The sequence below is a fragment of the Miniopterus natalensis genome, chromosome 13 (assembly GCF_054644295.1).
Source record: "Miniopterus natalensis isolate mMinNat1 chromosome 13, mMinNat1.hap1, whole genome shotgun sequence".
Taxonomy (NCBI): Eukaryota; Metazoa; Chordata; class Mammalia; order Chiroptera; family Miniopteridae; genus Miniopterus; species Miniopterus natalensis.
Genome location: NC_142093.1, coordinates 9,841,105 through 9,867,196, shown reverse-complemented (window position 1 = coordinate 9,867,196; position 26,092 = coordinate 9,841,105). Strand labels below are relative to the sequence as shown.

Genomic DNA, 26,092 nt, shown 5'->3' with positions numbered 1-26,092 from the left:
CTCGTCTAAAAGCATGTCAGAAATGAAAGACAGCGCTGGGAATCAGCTGCTGTCAGTGCTAGATGGAATGTCTCATTTGAAAATGATTTATTCCTTTCCATGTAAGGCTCTTCTATAATATGCAAATTGGAGGTGATTCGTACAACTCATGGAGTGGTAAGATAAGAGCTAGAGTTAAAAGTTTGGGTTAGGAGCAGAGTGACTTTTAAAAATACTTTTAAAGTCAGCTCCTATACTCATCAAGCATTTAATGGCAAGAAATTTAGTCCAAGAATTTTTCTAAGTCACTGCAGAGAATTAATAATTATCAGAGGAAGAAAAACATTTTACTCATTTCTGAAGAGGCATTGTCCTGCCCTTGGCACAGGGCCGGATGGATTTAGCGTGTATAATTTCTCCTGAGCTCCCCTGGCAGGGACTATTAGCAGCCTTCCTGACAGCTCTGCCCCACTTCTTTCTGGCTTAAAAAATAAACACACAAATAAAATAAAAGTCTTATTTCAACTGGGCAATGATGCACCCAGCTTGAGGGTCCAAGTAAATCACGCCACTATCATTTCCCTTTTGTCATTCCAGCAATGGCCATGGGGTCAGGCTCTGGCCCCAGACGCGGGCTGCGGGCCTCGATGTTCCTTCCTGCCTAAGGGGACCGAACGAAGAGAAAGAGAAAGCCCTGCTGCTGGCTCCTTCCTTCCTGCCGCGGGCCGGCAGCCGAGGCCACGATGTTTAGAGCAGCTGCGCCACCTGGCGGCCAGGAGGGGCAGGCCACGAAAACAGCTCGTTCGTGCAACACGCCATCCAGCTGCTGAACGCCCAGACAGCACCTGCTTCCACACGTTTGTTAAGCGGCATATTATGGGTCATGTGGTTTGAGCACTTTTAGTTGGATATTCTGTTGCTTTCAGCCAAAATCATTCATAAATGACATATCTCCTCCTCAGATTTCTGCCTTGTGATTGCCATACTAAATACCACACAGCTAAATCTAGAGGTTATATATTTGCCTTGCAAAACCTAAAACAAAGGACTCACTTTCAAAAATCCATCCTTGAAGAACATCTATTTCCTAAACTGTCCTATTAAAGTTTGCTCCAGTGTTCTCACCATCCCCCCCAAAATGTCAAGCCAGACCCTTTTTACCGTTTCCTTTGGAAAGCCATTAAATAAATTATCAGCTGTGACATTCTCTCACAGCTGACACCTGTCCTCCCATTTCAAATCTGACAATCAGTAAGATTTGAGGAGGGAAGTTCTGAGACCATGCTAAGGAAAAGCCTTCACTCATAGCCGTGCAAAGACACAACAGGCCGCTCCTGAAGGTGGTGGCCAACCTCACCCACAGAGGAGCTTAAATAGAAACAGAATGCTAGGACTTCAGGTGGAATTCAACTAAATAATCTTTTTGGTTTCTCTCAACTCTAATACTCAAGGATTGTATGTTCTAGGATCTCACATCTTAAGATGAAAAATGCCTTTGTTTGATTCTACAGAACTGTTTCATTACTATAATCTCTCCTTAAATATTGAATATTTACCCACTTTTTGCTGACTGCCTTACTCACCATGCTTAATATCATGTAACCCAAATTCTATACCCACTTCTGTACTAAAACGTTCTTGGTTTATTATTGACTAAAGATTCAGGTCAAACAAACACCTTATTTTTAAATTTTTTAATTATTATTACTTTATTTCTGAAAATGTTACAAAGAATCTACATGTATTTTTAGAATCCTCATTCTCGTATATATGTTTACAATATTAAAATCTAATCAGTCCATTCTCTATATCTGAGTGTTTCTATTTTGTTTGCTTATTTTGTTCCTGAGATTCCACATAAAAGAGAAACCATATGGTACTTGTCTTTCTCTGACTGGCTTATTTCACTTAGCATAATACCCTCCAGGCCCATCCAGGCTGTCACAAACGGTACGATTTCCTTCTTTTTTACAGCTGAGTAGTAGTCCCTTGTGTAACTATACCATAACTTTTTATCCACTGACTTATTCAATTTGCCCTTATTTCTCGTGTCTGTTCTTTTAGTCCCAACTCAAGATGCAGGGCACCTACCTGGTGGACCCTAGGCTCCAACTTCTGTCTCTGGATTACTAACCATCATCAGGACAAAACGGCACCACAAGGAGGATCATCTTTGTGGATTTTCATCCTTCCAGGACCTTAGCCTAGTAAATTCTTACTATTTTGTACTATCCTCCAAAATGGCTTAGTCTGTGCTGATAAAGATAGCAAATTGACAACTTATCAACTAAACAAAAAATTTGATTACCCAACTACTCAGATTTAATCCAAATGTTAACTAAGATTAAATCTGACCGTGTTTTATGTTATTCACAGGTGACATATTTTTCTAGTGGTCTTTTGTCTCAAACATGAAAAATAAGAATTCTCTTGCTGTCAATATTTTTAATAATAAGCGTTTACCCATAAAAATGTTAAACTTTCACATCTGTATGAATGTCAAAGATTATAAATTATGTTTTAAATAATTGTGGGAATTTTAAAACATGTCTAATGAAAGATAGTGTGGTTAACATGATAACCAGGATAGACTAGGTTATGCTGAAGAAATAAACAACACGGAACTTTCATTGGTTTAACCCACTAAAGTTTATTTTTCACCCACATGAAGTTGGCTGCAGGTACTGTGGCTTTCCAGACAGCTCCCTTCCAAGCTGACATCTGGGCTATTTCCATCTTTTGGTTATACCATCTCGAAGTTTGGCTTCTGCTATTTCAGTGGCAGGAAGAGAAAGACGCATCAAAAACTAACAAGTGCTCTTCTCTCTATGCTTTGTCCTAGAAATGACACGTGCCCCTTCTACTCACAGCTCATTCATCATAACTAGTCACCTAGACCCCCCTAAACAGCAAGGGAGCCAGGGAATGCCTAGGAGCACATGGACATTCAGTGATTAGTAAGTTAAAATAGATTATATCACTTCAGATGTGATTGAACTTAAAATGAACTCCTTGAAATATTTCCAACTAAGAGTTATTCCCCAAACAATAGAACAACCATGGTATGGTTTCCAGTATTTGAAGAAGCAGATTCTCTGCTGTCTCCCCCCTACAGTGGTTAATTTTTTAAGAGGTTCTGACAGCTTCAAAACATAAAACACAGCATGGATCTTTGTTTATTCTTGGATAGTTGCCCTATATGTAAAAGAAAGGTATTGGATAGAGTAATCTCTAATGTCACTTAAGAATCCTTGAAAAGATTGTTTAACAACCAAAAACAGTTACTTATTTCAATGTGGTATAATTTTTTCAAAATTCTAGCTTTTTAACCAAAATTTTATGCATTAGGAGTTCCAGTTCCTTGGGGGGAAAAGAAAAAAAAGCACTTGAGAAGTGAACTGGAGATGCAGGTAAATCCTATGCATCTAGTTCATGTCACACAGGGTTTCTACCCAAGGACCTTCATTTTTTTAATGAATGCATTTTGTTAGGCAATGTACATTTTTAAAAAATGGAAACACCACTCCTCGGGTGCAATGGCAGGGGGTGAGGTCAGCTTATTAAAAAATTAACACGAACTTATGCCACTCTCCATATATAACTTAGTGTGTCTGAGTTTTAGCAAGAGAATTCTTCAGTAAGAGCATTTTGCTAAGGTTGTTAGTACTGTTTCCTGTGTTCTGTGTATTGGTAAAAAATCAAGAGATTATTGATAGTAGTCTCTAAATTTGTGGTTACAAAATCAGATCTTATAGAGCCTAAGTGGATAGACGAAGTAGATATGGGGGAGTTGTGGAGACAGTCCGATTATTTGGAGTTCCTTGGAATATACTGAATTATGACATTTTGAGGAAAAGGCATAACATTTTATTTTTAAAACACCAACAGGGTTGGACTTTCCTGGGTAAGCCAATGGGACGACTAGCAGGACAAAGGAGTTGAGCTTTATGCAAGAGAATGGTTATGAAGATGGGGTTGGGGTGGGAGCTGAGCTGGGGAAGGAGCCCAGCAGTTCTGTGGTCACAGAAGTCATCACTGGGATTAGTTTATTGTGGCCATAACCCAGAAGGGCAACTCTCTGTTCCCAATGTCTTAGCTAGACTACTGAAGTCATTGCTCTTTGCGATGTGATGCTTTTACTTTTTATTTGCATTACCCATTTGTCCAGCTTTAGGAACTACCTTAGCCTCTGTCTGGCAGAAATGCAAATGCATCCAGAACACTCCATCCGACGCGCTGCCTTCCAGCCACACTCTCGTCTGTCTTCCTCCACAGTGTTTGCTTTTGATGGAAGCTCTTCTCCAGCCCGGTTTCTGTCCTGCAGCAAACACAGACCTTGCACGCGGTCCCACTGTGATCACTTGATTGTGTTCTTTCTTTTCTTCAAATTCATTACTTAATAGCGAGTTTCATCTTTTACATAGATATGTGCGTGAGTGTGATACCCGGCTATTTCGGTGAAGAAAGGTGCTGCAGGAAAAGACCCTGAACCACACGGTCGGGGTTTCCCCATTGCTGCAGGTGTGCGGCCTCCATTCAAAGTCTCTCTGTCACGAAGGCTTGTCAACAAATCCTACAGGTGATTTATTCAGTTAGTTCTGAGCTTGCCTTATCTTGCCTTATTTTTAACTGCTTGTCAATCCTATTATATGTCGCTATAAAAAGACAAATATTTCTGTCTTCATTGTTCTAAGGAAAAGCAGCTCCAGATCTGAGCCTGACTGCGTTGGTGCTCTGGGAAGAGAGTACGCAGGGTAAACTGTCAGATAAGGTGAGACTGGAGCCAGATGAGCCGGCTCAGGTGGAGACAGCGCCTGTCGGGCCTCCCACAGTGAGCTGCCTGCCATGGCAAATGACCTTGAAATCTGGGAGAAAATCTGATTCTGCTGAATCCAGAGAACCTCCCTAAGACAAGAGAATGTGATGTCACCAGCCACACACACACACACACACAGATAAGAAAACGACGACGACAACAACAAAACACCTGTTCTGTCTGGTTTTCTAGGGTGCTGGGAACCAGGGTTGTCCTCCTCCCTCCACTTTGTCCAGGGAAACTTCTAAATGCAATGCATACCTTGGATCCATCCCAGGCAGGACTAACGCTAATTAAAGTGATTTTTGAAATAAAGATAAAAATCAGTCATTCAGTTAAGTTCAAAAGGTACCAGTCTTTAAGCCCCAAAGAAGGGAGGGGAAAAATCTCAGAATTCTGGGTCTGAGAAAAATCCAGGAATTCTTATCATACAAGGGGAACCCATCGCAGTGTAAGGACCACAAGCAGTTAAGTCAGAGTGTGTAAGTCCCAAGAACTATTATGAATTTTGGAGGTGAAAGCATGAGGAGAAAGCAGAGTAATAATCAGTATGACCTGTAAAGTTCTGTCTATTGAAAGAGATCAGACATAAAAATTAGAGTTGCATATCAAATTGTTTATCAATGTAACATCAATGCTCTATATAAAAAGAAATGATCTTTAAAAACAGGCTAGAAATAAATAAATATGAAAACACCAATCCCCTAAAAGCTGGAGTAGATATGACTATTATCAGACAAAGTTGACTTGAAGGCAAAACCATTACTAAGGATAAAGTGGGTAACTTCATAATGATTAAAGATTTTATTTACTGGGGAGGCATAATAATTTTTAATGTATATGTACTTTATGAGATAGCCTGGAAATATATAAAACAAAAACAGAACTAAAAAGAGAAAGAGACAAACCAAAAATCATTGTGATAGATTTTAATGTACCTCTTTCATTAATTCCAGATAGATTATAGACTTAATTCTGAAGGTAAAATTATAAAGCTCTTAGAAGGTAAGTTAGGATAATAATTTCATGAAACAGTTTTCTTTAAAAAGATACAAATATTTCCTACCAAGACACAGAAACAACACACTGATCATAAAGAAGAAATCTGATAAATTTGACCAAATTAAAATTAAGAACTTTTGTTTATCAAAAGATACCATAAAAATCTGAGGGAGAAAAAACTATAAAATAGAAAAAAATATTTACGATACATAAAACTAACTTAGGGTTTATATAGGTAATTTATTTAAAAAGAAAAAAATACTTCCGTAAGTCAATAAGAAAAAGCCAAGGACCCAAGAGGAAAATTTTCAAACACTTGAAAGGCCTTTCACAAACAGGAAACCTAAAAGGTCAAGAAACATATGAAAATATGTTAAGCTTTATTAGTAATCAGAGCAGTGTAAATTAAAACCACCATGAGATTCCATTACATATCTACCAGATTGCCAAAACTTTAAACTCTGACAATACCAAGTGTTGGTGCAGACAAAAAACAAAAGGGATGCTTAGAGTTTGGTACTTATACTATCCTACTTTAAGATACATCCCCTAGGACTCAGCAATTTTACTCCATGCTATATGCCCTGGAGAAACTCATGTGCACGGAGACACACGATCAAGAATGTATGTAGCGGCATCGCTTGAGACAGCAGTGGGAATAACCCAAAGGGCCATTGACAGGTGAGTGGCTAAGTAAACCGTGGTGCAGGTACACAAAGGAATATTGCTCCGCGACATAAGGAAATGAACTACAGCTACAACTAGGGCATGGAGGAAACGCAAACCATATGAGCGATGAAAGAAGCAAAAATCGTCTGCTTCCAATGGTGTAAACTAAATTATGTTTTTTAGAGATAAGTATGTAGATGCTGAAAGCATAGAGAAGAGTGGGGGACAATTATCACTAAACTTGTTACCGTAGTTACCTCTGGGGAAGAGAGGTTTGTGGTTTGGGACACACAATGAAATCCTAGAGTGCTGCTAATGTTCTTTTTCTTAACCTGTGCTGGTTACATGGGTGTTTGCTTTGCAAATTATAGTGAAACTATGCATTTATATTTTATGCACACTTCTGTATTATATTTGTAATAAAAATATTTATAAAAGAAGGAAGTCTGAAAACGAATGAGTTAAGCATCCAACTTAAGGTGTTAGAACTGCAGAATAAAGCAAAGAGTGTAGAAAAATAATAAAATAAGCAAGATATTATATAATGTATTGTATATTATATGTTATATGTGCCTATAAAATACATTACATATTATATATAAAATTTTATTTATTTTATACATTTCATATTTTATATATAAATTATATATTTATATACATATAATACATTTCATATATAAATAGAAAATAGAGAAGCATCAAAGCCAAAAGTTTAGTCATTGAAAAGACAAACCTCTTTAGAGACTAAATAAGGCAAAAAAAGGTGCAGATAATATTAGAAATAAAAAACAGGACATAACTATAGATGCTTAAGAGATTTGAAAAGGTAAAAAGATATTTTTGACCAACTTCTTAAAAGAAATAGTTTTAACAACTCTTTGCCAATGAATTTGAAAATAGAAAAATAGAGCCTACTAAAACTGACTCAAGAAAAAATGGAAAGCCTGCAGGGTTTTATAACAATTACAGAAAATTGAACCAGTTTAAACTATTCTCACAAAAAAAACAATAGACCCAGACAATTTTAGGAATAAGTTCTCTCAATAATTCTAGAAGCTAATAATTTTAGCCTTATTACAAACTATTCTAGAGGCTAAAAAAAGAATAAGTTCACCTAACTCACTTTATGAGGCTAATTTTACTTTGACATCAAAAGCTTGATAAGGAAAGTGCATGATTGAAAAATTACAAACCAAACTCATTCAAACAGAGAAGCAAATGTTTTAAACAAAATGTTAACAAAAGGAATCTCGCAATGTATGAAATGATAATATGCCACATCCGAGTTAGATTTAACTCAAGCATGCAAGATGGGTGTATCAGTTACCTATGCTGCATTGAAAACAAAATGACAATACTCAAAAACTGTGGCTTGAAACAACAATTTATTATTTCTCAGAATGCTTCGGGTCAGCTGGGTTGGTCTTGCCTGGGTCATTTGCATGGCTGCCACCAACTGGGAGCTCAGCTGGGGGTAAGTGGCCTGAGGTGACCTCACTCACATATCTGGGACCTCATTTGGGATTCTGGACCTCTCTCTCCATGAGGTCTATCATCCTGGCCTTTTCCATGTTTAGGGAAGCATTCTAAAAAGGAGAGAACAAAAGAACAAAGCCTCTTGAGGCCAAGGCTTCGAAATCACTCAGTGTTTCTTCTGCCACATTCTAGTCCAACAAAACACAAGGCTGGAGTAGATTCAAGGGGATGAATGGCAAAGTCACATGGCAAAGGGGTATGAAGGATTTACACAATCCAATATTAAGACTTAACTATAAAGTAATTGAGATAGCTACCATGAGTTCAGTCCTGAGTCTTAAAATAGAGATTTTTAATAAAAAGGAAAAGTTTTCTTCAAGGTAAAAAAAATTTTACTATTTATTTGTTTATATATTCCCCCATTCCAAAAACAAAAAAAGACTTGTGTCATCAAAATAAATACAGTACTGATTAAACGAATGAATGAATGACAAGTAAAAACATAAGGGTAAAGCAAGCAAAATCCAAAAGTCACTTAGAAGTAATACACAACATAGAAACTGTAAGATCCTCTCCACCCTCCAGAATTACAAGCAGATTTAGCTTTCTATCAGCCAGCCCAAAGAAAGAAGAAAAGTCTGTTGCCCATCCGCAGCATTCATAAGATAAGAGCAGATGCTCAAGGGAAAATATTCTTTCCTAATTCTGTGAATGAGAGAAATTTCTCCCATTTAGGAAAACAACTGAGAGGGGGCAGTGAGGGAATCAAATGTCGACAGCCTTGGAGCCAGCAGGCTTCAGCAGTGGCAAGAAGTAGCACTGCTGGCACAAACATCAACAATTTGACACCAGGTATTGGCAGCCTGGGAACAGGGGACAGTGAGAGGCAGCAGGCGGCAGGGGTGTGGCCTTCAGTTGGCCCCTGAAGAGAGAAGAGCAAGAACAGAAACTTCAAGGCAGCCAAGAGAACGAATTCACACCACTTGTGAGATAACACAGAGATTCCAAGAGCTCTTTAGGAGGAGACGGAAGAATCCTGGAATAGGTGGGGGAAGAGAGAGAAGTGTTTGCTATGTGACTACTACTTGGGACCTCAGATCACACATGGGGTATGTTTTCTTTTCATTTTTGTCAAATCAATACATATATTTCTTTTAAAAAATAAAATAGAACTGTTAGCTTACAGTGAAAAATAGCAGAATTCTGCCCCTTTGATTCCCATCCCCAAGTCCCCACACCTTTTAAGGAACTTCTTTAAACTTTTGGTTGTTTCTTCTGGCTTTACCTCTATGTATCTAAATCGTGTGCTTACATTGCCATTTCTTGATTTTTTTACTTTAGCTATTACCTATTTATTTGCTACTATGGTAAATGAAGATTTAGCTCTCTTAAATCATCTTCCCCAAATATAGTCACTCACATATATTTCCTCATTCCCATTTTCCCAAATTAGTTACACTGGCATTTCTGTCTAAATAAATATTATGTATATTATTGTGCTTAGTTTCTGTCATTCACAGTTGTGATGGTATGTACTATGATAACATTTCCTTCCTAAACAACTTTATGTTTTTTCCAGTATTAATAATCGCCTTGGGTTGTTTTTTTTTGTTAGTTGTTTGCTTAATTATCCACATCGAAATCACTAATTTAACTCCAAACTATCCAATGTAATTAAAAATTATTTCTAAATACATTCAAATATTTGGATACTCTCTAAGTTTAGTTTTCTCCCTGGAAATCTCTCTTGGAGCCCTCTGCCTTCCTTCTCTAACATGTACCTGTTGTTTACTAGGCCTGATGCCAAGCGTCATCCTGACGCTTCCCATCACTAAAATCCTGGGAATTCTTTTCCCCTCATTTATGTGTTAGATATTCTGTTTCAAAATACAGTGTATTTCTCTTCTTGGCTTCCTTTTTCACATCATTTCGTGTTCCTGAGTAAAAGTGTCATTATTATACTCTCATACCTGAGTGATAATTTGCCTAGGTATAGAATTTTATACTGGAAATCTATTTTTACCTCAGATTTTTAAGCACTGCTCTATTTCCCCCCAAAACACGTCAGTGTTTTGTTGTTTTCCTGAGTCCTGAATTGCTTCTCCTTCCTTTGAATTCTGTCTATGGCTTGTTTGTTTGTTTGTACAGTTAGTGTTGGTTGTCTTTGTTTCTCTTGTTTAAGTCTTTTTTAAATATCAAGTGATCTTTTGTTGTCCATTCATATTTTAAAATAAGGCACTAAACGATTAACTGGAAGATTTGAATATGTGTGCTGGACTTGCAACTGATGACCTTCACTGTGGAACAACTGAACACACATATTCAGATTTTCTGTAGGGCTGTTCACTTTCTCCAGAGAAAGCTTGAACCTTCTGGCTCCTGGGCTCGAGGGGATAGAGCTATCAGCATGCTTCCTTTCAGCTTGCTTGGCACTTAAAATGTCAAGAGAGAGGGTGGAGGGTCACCCTTCACTACACGGACTTTGTCTTAACCTTGCTCAATAGTATGGTGCTTCTGCCTTGCCTGCCACTGTGCTTGTCCCTGAATTGGGACATGCTTTTTCAATTTATTCATAGGTTAAACCTCCAGTCTCTGCTCTGGGCATGGGAGAGAAATTAGCATGTCACAGCAAAGGAAACAGAGTCAGATAATTCTACATAGGAAAAGATGTTGGAAAAGGAGGATTTGACAGTTAAACATGGCAGATGGAACATATGGCACTTATTTTCGTTGCCTTTAAAAACTGCTAAAATGAGAATGAAATTTCTGAAATGAACAAACACAGTAAAGGAAGAACGTGAACAGCAATGTGCAGTCAGAGTTCTGGCAGGAAACAGATTTGCACACTCAAAGGAGATGAACTAGAATTTAACGAGGAAACTATTTACAGAGGTGTGGGCAGGATCAAGAGCACCAGTAAGGGGTAGTGAAGCACAAGGTAACTGACAACATTGGGAAGCTATCACCATCCCGAGGCCTGAAGAGCAGGTGGAAAGAGTGGTTACTGGAACCTGGCAAGAGCTCTAGGAGTAGGAGAGGAGCACCCTACAGGAGCTGTGGAATTAGGTAGAAATATTCTGCCATTACCAAAACCATGGCATTCCAGGGAGGAATTATGGGGGAAGGTGGGAGGCAGCAATGGGAATAAACACCCTTACATCTACAATCCTATCTCCTCCCACTCTTAAGCCTCTGCCAGTACCTCCAATTAGCAGAATTCAGTTTGAAGCCAAATGTCAGAGGAGCCCAAGTTCATAGAAGTTATCTTTTCAGGACACAGAGTGGGGCAGAAAAGATGAAGAGTGGGTTTGGAGCAACACAACAGATAAATAACAGAAGTGCAGACAAGAGATGTCAACACATTTTTGAAAGATGAAAATTGGATGAAGGAATTACTAGAATTGTGACAGCTTAATGCCAGAGGGTCATGATAATGAGAAGAAAGCTGCTACTAGCAGAGCATCTTGGAAATGCCCAGAATTCGGAGGCTCCAGGCATCTCTAAAGGCAGAAATTCATGGTACCACTGAAAAAGGACTGGTCAAAAACTTTAAATGGCAGAATGGAGTCCAGTTCCCCAGAACTCCATTCTGTAAAGACAGAGGGACTCTCTTTCCCACTCCAAACCAGAAAATGTTAGGGTGAAGACTATGAATGTGCATTTTTAAATGTGCTTCCAAAGAGAAATTATGCTCAGGTTTTAGACAATCGTATTTATGCACAGTTGATTAGGTTTTCTAAATTTGGTGAGAAGGGCCTGTTCCTGGAACTTTGGAAAGATGGAGCACATGACTCGGGTTGAATTAACCCAACCCTGAGGTAGCTGAAGTAGTAAATAAGGCCCCTCTATCTCAGCCCAACAGAATAAGATAGAAGAGGGAGAAGTACTTTCTACATATCTGAGGAATTGTATTTCAGGGGCTGAAGAAAGAAAGGGTGTTTGTTGTGTTCTGTTTTAGGCTGAAAGATTGGCATGTTCTATTATTCTATTATACTCATTGTGTATGTAACCCTGTCTGATGAATTTTATTTCAGCATCATACAGCATAATTTTAAATGAGATACAGAGGGGAGGAATGCCTTCTCAAGTAGTGGAAAGCAGTGATTTTTAACAAAACTTAATGTGCATAAGAATTGCCTCAACCCCAGAAATTCTTATTCAGAAGTTTGGGGCAGGATCCAGAAATCCTCATTTTAAATAAACACTCTAGGATATTCTTATGTCCACAAAACACACTTGGGAAAACACTTGGCTTGCCCTTGACAGAATGTCATGACCTAGCTTTCTGGGTAGAACATCAAAGGAACACTTTATTAAAAAAATGGCTAAACTACCCATTTCATGAGTCCCAAGTGTAGAACCAACAAGGATTGAAGAATCAGCTGCATAAAGCTGCATACAGGACATTTCTGATATTCTGCTAAGCTCCCTGGAAAGGGAAAGCAACACCTTCGATTTCCTGACAATAAAACAGCAACAACACCTCCCCAACCCCCACACACAATTTGCCGGTTAGTAGTGGATGCACACTCTAACCACTAGGGGGCGTCCAAGGATTTCTACACACAAACTCCCTTCCCATGGGGCCAGAAATCTGATACTAGTCAAGGACATTTTGGAGCTTTATTGCAAAGTGGGGAGCAAAGAATGGAAGGAACTAAAAGGCTAAACGCATTTGCTTACCCATGGAATGTCCTTTCCTTCTGTCTCCTATTTAAGTCTGCATCTTAAAAAGTGGTTCTCTCAGGTAACCTGGCTTGGTTTGCCAGGGTTATTAAAGAAAAATTATTCTAACAATACTGTATTATATAATTCAAAGTTGCTAAGAGAGTAAATCTTAAAAGTTCTCGGCACACCAATACAAAAAAAGTACTATGTGAGGTGATGGATGTGTTAACCAATATTTTTGTGTACAATATGCATGTGTATCAAATCATCATATTGTTCACCTTCAATCTACACAATATGAAATAGCAATTATATCTCAATAAAGCTGGGGGGGGAGAAAAAATATTCTGACACTTGTTAAAATGGTCAGGAAGGTTTTATTCAAGACGACTGCAATAAGTGTCAAAACTATTGCAATGGGGAGAGAGGTCAGGCTCAAGTCTGAATACAATAAGGACAAGTGGGGATTTACAGCCAAGGAGCCAGGTGGGGGTGGAGGGTCAGCAGATGGAAATCTGCTAAGAGGATACATAGCAGGATTCTTGCTGCAGGCAGGCTAAGGACGGATGTGAAAGGCAGGGGATGAAGAACTTGATCAGGCACGGAAGGTTATCAGATACCCAGAGTGGGGGATTCTCTCTAAACTAACTAGGCAGGATTCTTGCTAAAACTAGGCTGTGCAGGACTGGTAAGGGGGTGTGGGGGTGAGGCCAAAGTTGAGACCTAGCTGAAAAGAACGATGGCTCAGAGGAGCCTGACTAAAGTTCAGTCAAGGAAAGAGTCATTTTCAGGATTTATGCAGAAACAGGTCTTTTTCTCTTGGTTTTCCTTTTCTTTTTTTCACCCTTCCCAGGAGAAGATTAAAGTGTGTCCCTGAGAGCAAAGGACCCGAGAGGCCTGTTTTGTTACCTACCTAGACCTTGATCTTGAAGTCCTCCCTGGCTTAGCAGATTAGAAAGAAAATCAGGCCAAATTCCCAGTCGGCAAAAGAGCAAATAACCTCCTCATGCCCCTTTCATATATTTTTCTCAGCGGTCTGATGGCTGGTAGAGTATTTGGGGATACATAATCCAAAACCTCTCTTTTACGCAATTAACCTTGATGATATAAAACTGAATATACAGGGTGGAACAAAAGTTTACAGTTGTTCGTATAGAAAATAATACAGTAATAAGTAGTATACAAGAATAAACTCTGTGTTTCCCATACTCACAACTGGACACCTACTTTTGCCCCACCCTGTATAGTAAGAATACACAGGCACATTCTGGAAACTATGTATCTAAATACTAAATAAAATCCCTTTAATTTGTTTTTCCAGATCTACAAAATAGATTTAACAATATTCTCAAACTTAATCTAAGACTCCCTAGAATGTGTCATAACAAACAAAATTTAAATAACTTACAGCGCAATCCAATCATCAGAACTGTCCCGTGTGTGCTTTTCCACTCAGTGCACAGGTGGTCAAGGTCTGAGATGTGTCCAGCACTATGCTTGCTGTCTCGTTACTGGAAATAAACTGTCTGCCCCCTTTGAATAGGAAAAAAAGACACTTCTATAACTTATGAAGTGATCACCATGATAAGTCTGGTACCCATCTGATACCATACATAGTTATTACAATATTATTGACTATATTCCCTATGATGTACTTTACAGATTTTTTAAAATAATATTTTATTTTTCAATTACAGTTGATGTACAATATTTTATTAGTTTCAGATGTACAACCCAGTGATCAGACGCTTATATAAGTTACAAAGCGATCACCCCCAAAAATCTAGTACCCATCTGACACCATACCCAATCACCATGTTGTATAGCTGAAACATAATACTGTATGTCAACTATAATTGAAAAATTAAAAATTATTTTAAATTAATTTTTTTTTTTTTAAATGAGAAAAAGACTCAAAAAACTAACCTGTCCAAGGTAAAACTGCTGGAAAAGCAGAATCAGAAATTTAGTGGAGGTCTGAGTTTAGAATCATTAAAAATAATTTCTATCATTTCAAAGTAATATATTTTAAACTGAAATGGGGTCATAACACATGCTTTGTAAACTATTTGTTCCAGATGGTATGTCATGAATGTCCTCCTACTTCATAACCTTAAAATTCACTGGTTTGTTTTTTAAATAAAACTTATACTTGTGGGAAAAACCAGCAGCTTGAGAAGGAAGGCCCATGGTTGATTCCTTTCCCTCCCAACTACGGGGTGGGGGGTGGAGGCGGGGGTGGTGGACCAAAGAAATGTAAAGTAAAAGTCTTTATTAGCACTGCGGAGAAACATCCAAATATCAGACACTGACGAATTTTACTAGCTTTAGGGCAGATAGTTTTAGATTAAAGAATATACACAGGTAGGATTGCCAGATTCAACAAATAAAAATACAGGATGCCCAGTTAAATCTGAATCTCAGATCAACAATACCTTTTTGGTATAAAAATTATTTATACTACTGGCTCACGCAGTAGTCATTGTTTTTTTAACATTCAAATTTAACTGGGCATCATGAGTTTTGTCAGGCAATCATACCCCAGAGCCTATCCACAGCTTCCCTGAAGCGACTTCAGGACTGAGGAGGAAGGAGGGAAGGAGATGCTGGAGCTCAGGTCTGAAGGGACAAGGGCTGGGACTGGAGGAGGGTAGTGAGGCTGCCCAGAAAAGCTGCATCTGGGGTTCCAGTTAGCTGTTAAGGATCCTGTGGGTAGTAGTGGTTCAAAGCTCCAGGGATATCAACTGACACACTAACATGTAGAAGACCTGTGGTGGGAAAATGGGTGCTCTGAAACACAGCTAGTGGTTAAACAGATCAATGCAGATTTTCTACAGAACAAGCTGGCTATGTATCAAAAGTTTTAAAACATGCATACACTTTAACCTAGCAATATCTCTTCTGGGAATCTGTTCTAAAGAAATAATAATGTGTTCTTTAAAGTTCTGTTTATAATGAAGTGAACACAACTTAAAGGATGAACAATAAGAGAATGTTTAAGTTAAGGTGCACACATATATTAAGGAATACTATGCATCATTAAAATGATTCTATAGATTATGTATTGACATAGGATTTTTCACCATATAGTTTAATTTTTTTTATTGTAAGTTATATAAAGCTACAACACTGCATTAGGGTAAAATTCCATTTTTGTAAGAATGTATTTATATACAAATACATATGCATTTTATGCATAAAAAATGTCTGAAAGGGTATATACCAAAATATTAATGATTTTTTTTAAGTAATAAAAACATGGATTTTTTTTCTTTTTACTTTTATCTATTTTATATTTTTTCCTTAAAATTACGTATTACCTGGGTAAACTTCTTTTTAAATATATCTTTATTGATTTCAGAGAGAGGAAGGGAGAGGGAGAGAGAGAGATAGAAACATCAATGATAAGAGAGTCATCATTGATGGGCTGCCTCCTGCATGTCCCTGACTGGGGATTGAGCCCGCAACCTGGGTATGTGCCCTGACGGGGAATCAAACCGCAATCTCCTGGATCCTAGGTCGATGCTCAACCTCTGAGCCACACCCGGCCGGGCTGGGTAAAAAATATTTAAGTTTTTTAATAATCTCTTATTGGTGATCATATACTTTTGAGTAATTATAAAATGAGATTGCAATTATAAAATAAGCTTCAATATTAAAGAGTATCTTGTCCAAATAAATGAGCACTGAGTTTCTCAAGGGTGCCAGGCGCTGTGCTGTAAGCTGGGAATAGAGAGGAATTCTCTGCCCTCCAAGAGTCTAAAGGCCACATTCCTTGGTGAAGTTCCTTGGCTCTTGGCCTCGCTGGCTCTGAAACCCAGTTTGTCAGCCCATTCAAGATCATCTCTCACGTTAACCAAATTCACAGAGGCTGATAAACAAACTGGGACAATGTATTAATTTGTGCTGAGAATGATCACAGTCACATAGACCAGAATAGTACCCCAAGCATGACCAGCACATTTCCCCCCATCAGCTGACCTAGAAAGGGAACCAAGTTATGACTAGAATGTTGCTTGCTGAGCCTGGAATCATACCAGGGGCAGGTAAAAGCTCAAAAGTTTAGTGGGACCTGGCTAAAATAGCAGGTAGTACCTTCTCCTTTGCCAATAGAACCATAAACACCACAAGGGTGAGGATTTACCTTCCCAGGCAGCAGTGGCTGGATGGACTTGCCAACATTCATCTCAGAGAGTTTCCTTTTATGAAAACATCCAAAGGCTAACAAACATTGATTTCCTTCCGACTGCATCCTTAATGTCTACAGTTATAATTTGCTCAGATCTGGGGCCATTCCATTCCTTAGAGTAATTTTTGCCTACTTTTTCTTTGCAATTTTGTGTTCGGGTAATTTAACTCTGAAGATTTCCTTAATTTTAATGATGAGACCTTATTTCCTTAATTTCCCTTTATTAAAGGGCACCCTATTTGTGCACTCAACGTACAACAACTTTTAAATACTAAATGCATTTTTTTAAAAATTAGGACAAAATATTCCAAGTCAGGCTGGAGGCGGGGGATCATGGAACGGGTTTTGGTGAAGAATTAGGAACCATCACAGGCCTCTACAACTGTTCACCTGCTCCCCGATCACGATCACACTGGGGCAAAATTCTTATGTTCAAATACAAAACTGAGCCCCTACTACACAAGGTAGAAGACAGCGGGCACAGATCCTCTCCTAAGATGGTCATAAAGGAGCTGCTCCTTGGTGTAGCTTTTTTGGTTGCCAACTTACCTATTCAAATTTTCTGTAATTGGAACTAAGGTCCACACAAGCTACGCAACATTCTAAATTCCTAAGAACATGGTGGATTCACTGTAGATTATCTACAAGGGAAACTAAGCACATTCTTAGTGTGGCAGCAAGGGCATACTTTGAGCACACTTATGTGTGTGAGCATGTGTGCATGTGCACACCCATGCACACACACACAACTATTTGGAAATATTTCAATATTTGAGAGTTTAAAAAAGCCACTGAAATAATCATCATGCAAAATTACAAAACAAATAAGCATAGAACTTATTTGACTTTCTAATACTTATTTTAAGTGTTAGTTTTTTTGTTCCTGTTATTTGTTTTTTAAGTTTCACAAACTCTTAGTCCAACCTTGGTGATATTAATTCTAGTATAAGTGTTTTTATAACCTTTAACATTAAAGCCACCTGATGTTCATGCTCATCAGGCAATTACATTTATGTTCTAAATTACAACATGTCTCAGCCACTGGATCATTCCCAACTCCTTCCAAGAAGCCATGAGAAGTTTTTCACATTGCACTTTCATCATACACCAGAATAGCTCGTGAAGTTAATTATACTTAAAGTTAAGGTCCTGTGCCAAACACCCAATGCCTAACCATTAATTATTATTTTCTAAGTATTAAGAGTGCAGTATAAGCTGTCAAGTTCATGTCAAAACCTGGTCCCTGCCCCAAGGCTTACCATATAAATTATAAAAACAAATCCATTCAGACTACACACTACATCAAATTAAAAGCAAGGCTAAACTTAAAAGACACAAAGTTCACGTACGTTTTGTAAAACCCAAAGAAGTTACCATAATTCTACCTGGAATTTGTTGGTTTGAGGGTAGAATTTTGTATTTTTGTTTTAATCTTCTAGCAGTGCCACTATAATGCTGTTTGATCAGTGAAAATAAAAATAAAACCAACCCCCCTTTTCTGAATAGACATGAATTTTAGAGAAAAGACCGTTGTAGAGAGTTAAGGTTTGCTGGCTGTGGGGAGTTTGGTCAATGATTTTCTTAAATGCCAAAACAATGCTGGCATTTTCTAGAACACAGAATTGAAAATTTTTTATGTAGCAATAGAAAGAACTTGAAGTTATTTTTTGGAACAAAGTGAAGGATGGACAGATAGATGGATGTATAACATTTACACAATGGTTCTCATTAAGTACTTCTTGATGAAAATGAGATAACTGAAGGCAATCTCTTAAAAATGACTTAATATGAAATATTTTTAAATTTCTCCTCCCACAAATGAGTAAATTATAGGAATGCTATTTCAAAGTGTGGTAAAAATTATGTTGCTTCAAAATGGACTGTCTACAACATTAAGCAAAAGATGCCAGACACAGATGGGTACTTGACTCTACTTACACAAAATCTAGAAGCTGGCAAATCTATGATGTGTACTTTACCACCTGCAAATTATACCTCAATAATGAAGAAAAATGGTCTGTAATCAGGTAAGATCATTTCACAGAACTGAAAATCAGATACAGACGTTAAGAAGATTTTATTTTCCTTAAATTGCCTATTTGGAATGTAATGAAGTTTTTCTAAGTATTTTGAATAATCTGACCTTTCCAAATTACCCTAGGTCAAAATGTGGGTGGTCATGAATAGCAAGATGTTCATTTAGTTAGTTATTATGGCTTACATTGGCAAGACTCAGTGTACACCTTTAAGGCCACTGCTGCCACTCCTCCTCAAACAATCAGGTGGATTCTCTTTTCTAAAGAGTTGCGTTATTTATTTACATGACAGATTATTAAAGGAATCTAAGAAATAAGACCATGCAAGCTGCACCCTGGAAATCCATGGCCAACAGAGAGCAGGGGTGCACTGGCTGCAGAGGGAGGAATCTCAAGCTCCAGGATGATCTGACTGTGTATCTGACTGTGAGGTAGAATTTGACCTACTATTTTGCATCTTCATGTTTTGGGTAACTGTTCTTCCAAAATAAGTTATTTTGGAAGTTTCTACTCATGCATATTTAATACAAAAACAAAGAAATTATTGACGCTGTAATATAGTGAGAAGTCATTGCAGAGGAGAAAGAGCACGGACTTGACAGTCATAGAAATCAGGAGTCAAATTCTAGCTTTTCCACTCCCTAAATATGCGACTGTGGAAAAATGATCTAGTTTTTCTAAACTTCAATTCTTCCCCTGTGAAATGAGGTTTATAATAGCTGCCATATACCGTTATCTTAAGGATTACAGACAATTTATATATGAGTGCCTGGAACACTCAGCAAACAATGGTGGTGGTGACGGTTAAGTGTTAGGACAACTGGATACCAGCCATTTCCAGCACTTATGGCTGAATGGCTTTGTTCAAGGCCTGTAGTGTTTCATTTACAAAAAGAGCCCCAAATATCCATCTGTTGAGGAATGGCTTCTGAGGTTAAATTAATTTGCAAGCAGTCTATTTTTGTCCTTTCTTGCCCTCCTATGTGGTTCTGCTGAATTCAGGAATTTTAAATTACAGGTACCAGAAAAAGAAAAAAGGTCTATTTATTGTATACACATAACACAAAAGGAAAAAAAAGCAGAAATGGCAAATAGCACCAAGTACCCAATCCTAACCTCCAGCTGCGTCCCAAGGCAGACGATTCCCCTGGTCTAGTAATTTCCTCCAAGGTGGAGGAACCAACTTAAGGACAGCAACCAACTTAAGGCTGCTGACCCCACATGAGGCAGAGATTTCATTGCTCTAACTTTTAGATATTCATCTCATTCTTGGGAAGTCAAGACAGGACAAGTCTCAAACATATAATCTAAACAAGCAAAATGTGGCCTCCCATTTGCCTGGGTCTGGACTCCTACAGTGCTCTGGCACCAGAGCATAGAAGGCAACTCCATCTCTCTCCCCGGAGTGGGGGTGGAAGCCAGGGGAGGGGCAGTTACCCTTCTTAGGTCTGGTTGGCTCAGGTATCTTATTTAGAGGGAAGAAAATGGCAGTGCTGGGAATAAAAACATTTGTCTGGCCAGACTGGGCCAGGCAGTACAAAATTATCTGGCCCATTGTACATTTTAAACTAAAACACTGTTGCTATCAGAACCCAGAATAGTACGGCCTGTATTTCTCTACTTAAAAGGGGAAACGAAAATGAAAACAACTTGGCCTCGGAAAATTCCCAGCAAGAGGCTGACGCCCGATTTTACCTCTTTTTCCCCAGACCAACCAAAGTTCAATGATCACAAATGGAACTTTACCCTGCTTCCCAGGAATGCTAGGAGAATTAAATAAAATAACAAACTCACTGTCAAGTGCAAAATGTCACATAAAAATTAGTTAGGTTATTACAAGAAGGGAACTGGTACCACTCCAGGTTTGTGATGAAGGCAGCGACAATGAACTAAACAGACAGCTGAACAAATCTGCCAGACAGGAAGCAGTCAGGCTCTTGAATACAGGTTGGATTCTCTTTCGCTGAGCTACACCTGCCAGACTGGAAGCCCCTGGTGCTTTAGTCATGAATGGGCATGTCCTGTCCAGGAACTTTGGCTCCACCCTGCAGTGCTGGCCCAGGGCCAAGTCTGGGCTAACTTCCCCTCTGGCTTGCCTGGTACTGCCTTTCTGGTACCTCAGGCCTTAAGCCAGAGCCACTTGCCCGACACTAGTGGCCTAATAATGAGAACACTCCTTCCTCCATGCTGGGGAATTTCCCTTCCCTCCTATCTCCACTCCTTCTGTTGTCTCATCTGCCCAAGGTTTCCGGAACAGGGCATGGAAGGTCAAGAAGCTGAGAACAGAGCACAGGAACAAATTTGTCCCATTGACTATGTCTCTGAATTGAGTCACACCTGCTCCCCACGAGTACCAATTCCTTGCTAAGTCCTTGTTTCCAACAGGTGGAACATAATAGGTTCTTAATAACTACTTACTGTATGAAAACAAATATCGAATAATGGATCAGCAAACGTGCATTAAACAAAGCCCCAGCCTTTTCCTGACCCTCCACCTCATTCCTGGCCTGCTTTTGGTCAATACTAGGGCAGCCTAAGCTTGGCTTCCCAGATTGACTTTGACTTTAGTTCTTTATGCACAAAGGACCACTGTCAGCACATCTGTTCTTTCTGTGAGTTTTGTGAGGAAAAAGAAACTGAAAAAGGGACAAGCCTCACTTCCCATCTATTTCTTAGAAGGGATGGAATCAACATGACAGTGTGTGGGGGGGTGGTTGTGTTAGTAGTAGTATTGAGAGATCGTGAGTTTGTGTTATTTTCTGCAGAATAGAAGAGATGCCCTGTCTGGAAAGCACAGTTGCCAACAGTAGAGGTGATTAACTCCTACCAAAGTTAGAAGGTAAAATGGGCATAGCTTTGGATTCCCACCACTCGCCACACCTGTATCCAGATGCCCTGAGGATCAGGAGGCAAGGCTTTCCTGGTGTTCAGTGCTGGAACACATACACTGACCCTAAACATAAACTCCAGATGATATTAAGCAGTCAAATATACATGTAGGCTAATAGATCTACTAAAAGATTCTCAACACCACTACTCATCAGGGAAATGCAAATTTAAACTTTAATGTGATATCACCTCACACCTGTCAGAAAGGCTACCATCAGCAAATCAGCAAACAAGAATAAGAAACCCTTGTGCACAGTTGTGGTGAGATTATAAATTGATACAGCTACTAGGGAAAACAGTATGGAGGTTCCTCAAAAAATTAAAAATGCAACTACCACAAGACCCGGCAATTCCATTTCTGGGTATTTATCCAAAGAAACCGAAAACACTAATTCAAAAAGATACATGCACCCATGTTTGCTGCAGCTTTATTTATAATAGCAGGGTATGGAAGCAACCTAAATGTTCATCAATAGATGAGCAGTAAAGTAGTTGTGGTATATATACAATGGAATACTATTCAGCCATAAAAAAGAATGAAATCTTACCATTTGTGACAACATGGAAAGAACTAGAGGGTATTATTCTTAGTGAAAGATGTCAGAGAATGACAAGTACCATGATTTAACTTATATGTGGAATCTAAAAAAAATAAAATAAGCCCTGGCCGGTTGATCAGTGGTTAGAGCATCAGCTCATGGACAAAAGGGTTTGAGATTCAATTCTGGCCAAGGGCACGTACCTCAGTTGCAGGCTTGATCCTTGGCCCCACTGGAGTGCATGCAGGAGGCAACCAATTGATGTGTCTCTACACGGATTCTTCTCTCTCTCTCCCCCTTTCTGAAAAGCAATGGAAAAAATATCCTCAGGTGAGGCTTAAAAAAAAAAAAAAAAAAAGCCTGGCCGGTGTGGCTCAGTGGTTGAGCATCAACCTATGATCTAGGAGATCGAGGTTCGATTCCAAGTCAGGGCATATGCCCAGGTTGCAGACACAATCCCCAGTAGGGGGCGTGCAGGAAGCAGCCAATCAATGACTCTCATCGTTGATGTTTCTCCCTTCCTCTCTCTGAAATCAAAGATATATATAAATAATAATAATGAAATAAAATAAGGGAACAAACAAAACAGAAACAAACTTATAGATACAGAGAACAAAATGATGGTTGCCAGATGGGAATGGGTAAAAAAGGTGAAAAGGACTAAAAAGTACAGATTGCCAGTTATAAAAATAGTCACAGGGATGTAAAGTAATATAGTCAATAATCTTGTAATAACTATGTGTGGCGTCAGATGGGTATAAGACTTACCAAGGTGATCACTTCATAAAATATATAAATGTTTAATCACTATGTTGTACACCTGAAACTAATATAATATTGTATATCAACTGTAATTAAAAATAGATTTTAAATATAAATAAAAAATAAATTTAACAAGTTTATAAGCTAAAAAAAATACATGTAACTGGTATGCCAGAGGAGATGAGAGAGAGAATGGGGCAGAAAAAGTACTTCAGAAATAAAGGCCTCCCTGGTTCAGTTGGTTAAAGCACTGATTAGATACACCAAGGTTGTGGGTTTGATCTCCCATCAGGGTACATACAAGAATCAACCAATGAATGCATATGTAACTGGAACAGCAAAGTGACGTATTTTTTCTCTCTCTCTCCCTTCCTCTCTCTCTAAAACCAATTTTAAAAAAAGAAATAATAGCCAAGATTTTCCTTAATTTGATGAAAGACAGAAATTTAGAGATACAAGATTGTAAATAACAAACAGAATACAAAAACTCCCTACTAATACACATCATAGTCAAATTATTGAAAACTAAAGATAAAGCTTAAATCTTGAGAGTAGCGTGAGAAAACAACATATTACATAGAGGAGAAAGTTATTTGATCAACAGCCAACTTTAAATAGAGACAATGGAGACTAGAAGAGAAAAAAATTCCTTAAAATGCCGACAGAACAGAAAAACCTGTCAATCCAGAATTCTATAGTCAGGGGATACATTATTCAAGTATGAAAGCCAAGTAACATTTTTAGATAAAATAAAACTAAGAGTATTTGTAGCCAACTTACCTGCACAACAAGGTACAATAAAGGGAGAGCTTCATGTTGACAGGAAATACTGTTAGATGAAAACTTGGATCATCAGGAAAGAATGAAGCACACCGGAAATTCTAAGTGTCTGTATAAACCAAAAAGCTGTGTGCACTGTCCTTGTCCTCTTAATTTCTTTATACATTGTTTGCTCGCAGCATTGTCTTGGGGGATTTCGTGCTCGAGAGGTGTGTCCGTCCCCCCCCTTCCCCCTCCCCGCCTTTGCCCTCACGGCTCCCCCGTTGGGTAATGGGTTTGGGTGGCGGGAGCTGGAGCCTCTGGAATGACTTGCTCTTTATTTACCCCCTCCCCGCCGCTGGGCTCTGTGCTGAGGGCAGGCTGAGCAGGAAAGGGGTGCAGGAACTAAGGAGAATGATGGGACAGGACATGGGGCACACACGGGGCCGAGTGGCCAGGAAGGAAAGCAGAGCTAATGCCACCGCCGGCCGGCAGGCTACCAGCAGCAGGCCGGGCGGCCAGTGCTGAGTTGCGGCAGAGGCGGGAAGGAGAAACGAGCCGCAGCCGTCCCCTCCCTGGCCTCTCGGCCTCCTCGCCCTGTGGCAATTCCTAATCTTCTGTAGGCCGGGCAGCTACGTCTCTAAGTCTTAGTAGGATTTGGCTCCCCCAGGTAGCTCATCTCCAGTTGGCGCTGGAGATAAACGAGAAGCGGTGGACTTGGCAGATGCCAAGGAAAGACAGCGCCAAGGCCCGCCCTCGGAGAGGAGGAAGCCCGAGGGCCGGCGGCGTCCCCACGGCCGTGGGGACTCAAGGGCAGGGCGTGAGGAGCCGCCTCCCAGTCCCGGCCGAGCCCGCGGCGCCGCCGGCTCCCAGGCGTACCCGGGACACCAGTTTCCATCAGGGGTTGTCAGCTTCTGGTCTATTTCAGGGAGTCTGTGAAAAAATTCTTTCCCACAAACCTCGCTTTGTCCCACCAAGGACTTGGCACCTCCTTCAGAAAGAGGACTCGGGTGAATGGTACCAGGTCCCGAAGCCAGGAACGCAGGGGGCGCTGGTCCAGCGACGGGAGGGAAATGGAGGCTGGCTCTCTGCCTATCGGAATGAAAAAATAGGTTTCACCGCGGGTCCTGGTCTCGGGGCACCACGCTGAGAAGGACGCGGAGCTCGGCTCCGCGCGGGGCTCTAGGAGGCAGCACACAGCGAATCCGCCATGGCTGCGGCGGGAGTGGGGCACGTGCCGCGTGCAACCCGCAGCCTGGGCGGTTCGCGGGCCGGCCGACCGGCCCGGCGGGTAAGGGACCGCCTAGACTCGTCCCGAGGAGCCGGCCCGTGTGTCACCACGCGGGGGACCTGCCTGGCAGGTCTCGGACAGGTCCTAACCGGAGAGCCAGGCGAACACCGGGCGTGAGGGCGGGAAGAGCCGGCCCAGCACCCCGGCGTCGGCTCGCTTCCTCCGCGAGTCCACCGGCCCGTCGAGAGGCCCGGGCTTCGGGGCGCGCCCGCTGCCCTCCCCCGCCGGCCCCGCCGCCCGCACCTGCCCAGGTGAGGAACGAAAGGGAGCCGGGTCGTCTGGGCTGCACACTCCGTTATAACGGGGCCCGGGGACGCGAGTTCAGAACCCTGGCGGGCCCCACGCGCCGCCGAGGGCCCACAGAAATCCTGGGCCTTGGCCCCGGGGGGTGACGCCTCTAGGAGCCGCCCTCCTCCCCTAACCCCACTGACCGAACGGCTTTTCCCGAAAGCAGCGCTGGGTCAAGTGCAAGCCCCCCGTCCACCGGGGCGACGGACGTCGAGATTTGTTGTTTTGTGAGACTGGAGGGCCGGCGGCTGAGGGGTGGGGGAGAACCGGCGCCTGGGCGGGCCTGCGGGAAGCGAGCTCCGGAGAGACGGTGATCCCACGGCCCGGGGGGGGGGGGGGGGGCCTGCCGTGTGAGCCCTTTTTGTGTGTAATGGAGGCGGGTAAGGACTGCTGGATGGGTGACCACTGGGTATGGGGAGTCTCTCCGCGGTGCCCGGGGAGGGTCCAGAGGCCTGTAACAGACCCATGAGCCAGGGTGGGGGCGACCTGCTTCTCCCACCGCACCCCGGCCCCCATTCCCAGGGGCTGGAGCTCCCAGGTCAGCAAGAAGCCTCAGTGAGTGAGAAGGCGCCCGAGAGGGGCCCCGGCTGCAGCGCGACTGGGACGTGCCGGATGCTTGGCCCTTTCCAAACCTCGGGGGTCCCCGGGGGCAGGAAACGCACCACCCAACCTCAACATGTCACCTCGGGGAGGAGGAGCCAGGTGGGTCGCCGCCGCTCCCTGACGGGC

The 26,092-nt window shown here is 40.8% G+C and overlaps 1 long non-coding RNA gene across 3 annotated transcripts; it reads right to left on the bottom strand.

Moving 5' to 3' along the window:
- Nucleotides 1-2,655: 2,655 nt before the first annotated feature.
- Nucleotides 2,656-25,596, bottom strand: LOC107534034 (uncharacterized). Of its 3 annotated transcripts, XR_015715511.1 has the most exons (5): nt 25,507-25,596; nt 24,744-24,876; nt 23,806-23,914; nt 14,019-14,143; nt 2,656-4,884 (listed from the first exon to the last, which is right to left on the bottom strand). It is a non-coding gene; the product is annotated as an uncharacterized LOC107534034 (long non-coding RNA). The 3 variants fall into 3 exon arrangements; XR_001602918.2 differs by lacking the exons at nt 24,744-24,876; nt 25,507-25,596 and having other exon boundaries at nt 2,657-4,884; nt 23,806-23,970; XR_001602920.2 differs by lacking the exons at nt 24,744-24,876; nt 25,507-25,596 and having other exon boundaries at nt 2,657-4,713; nt 23,806-23,970.
- Between the last annotated feature and the right edge of the window lie 496 nt (nt 25,597-26,092).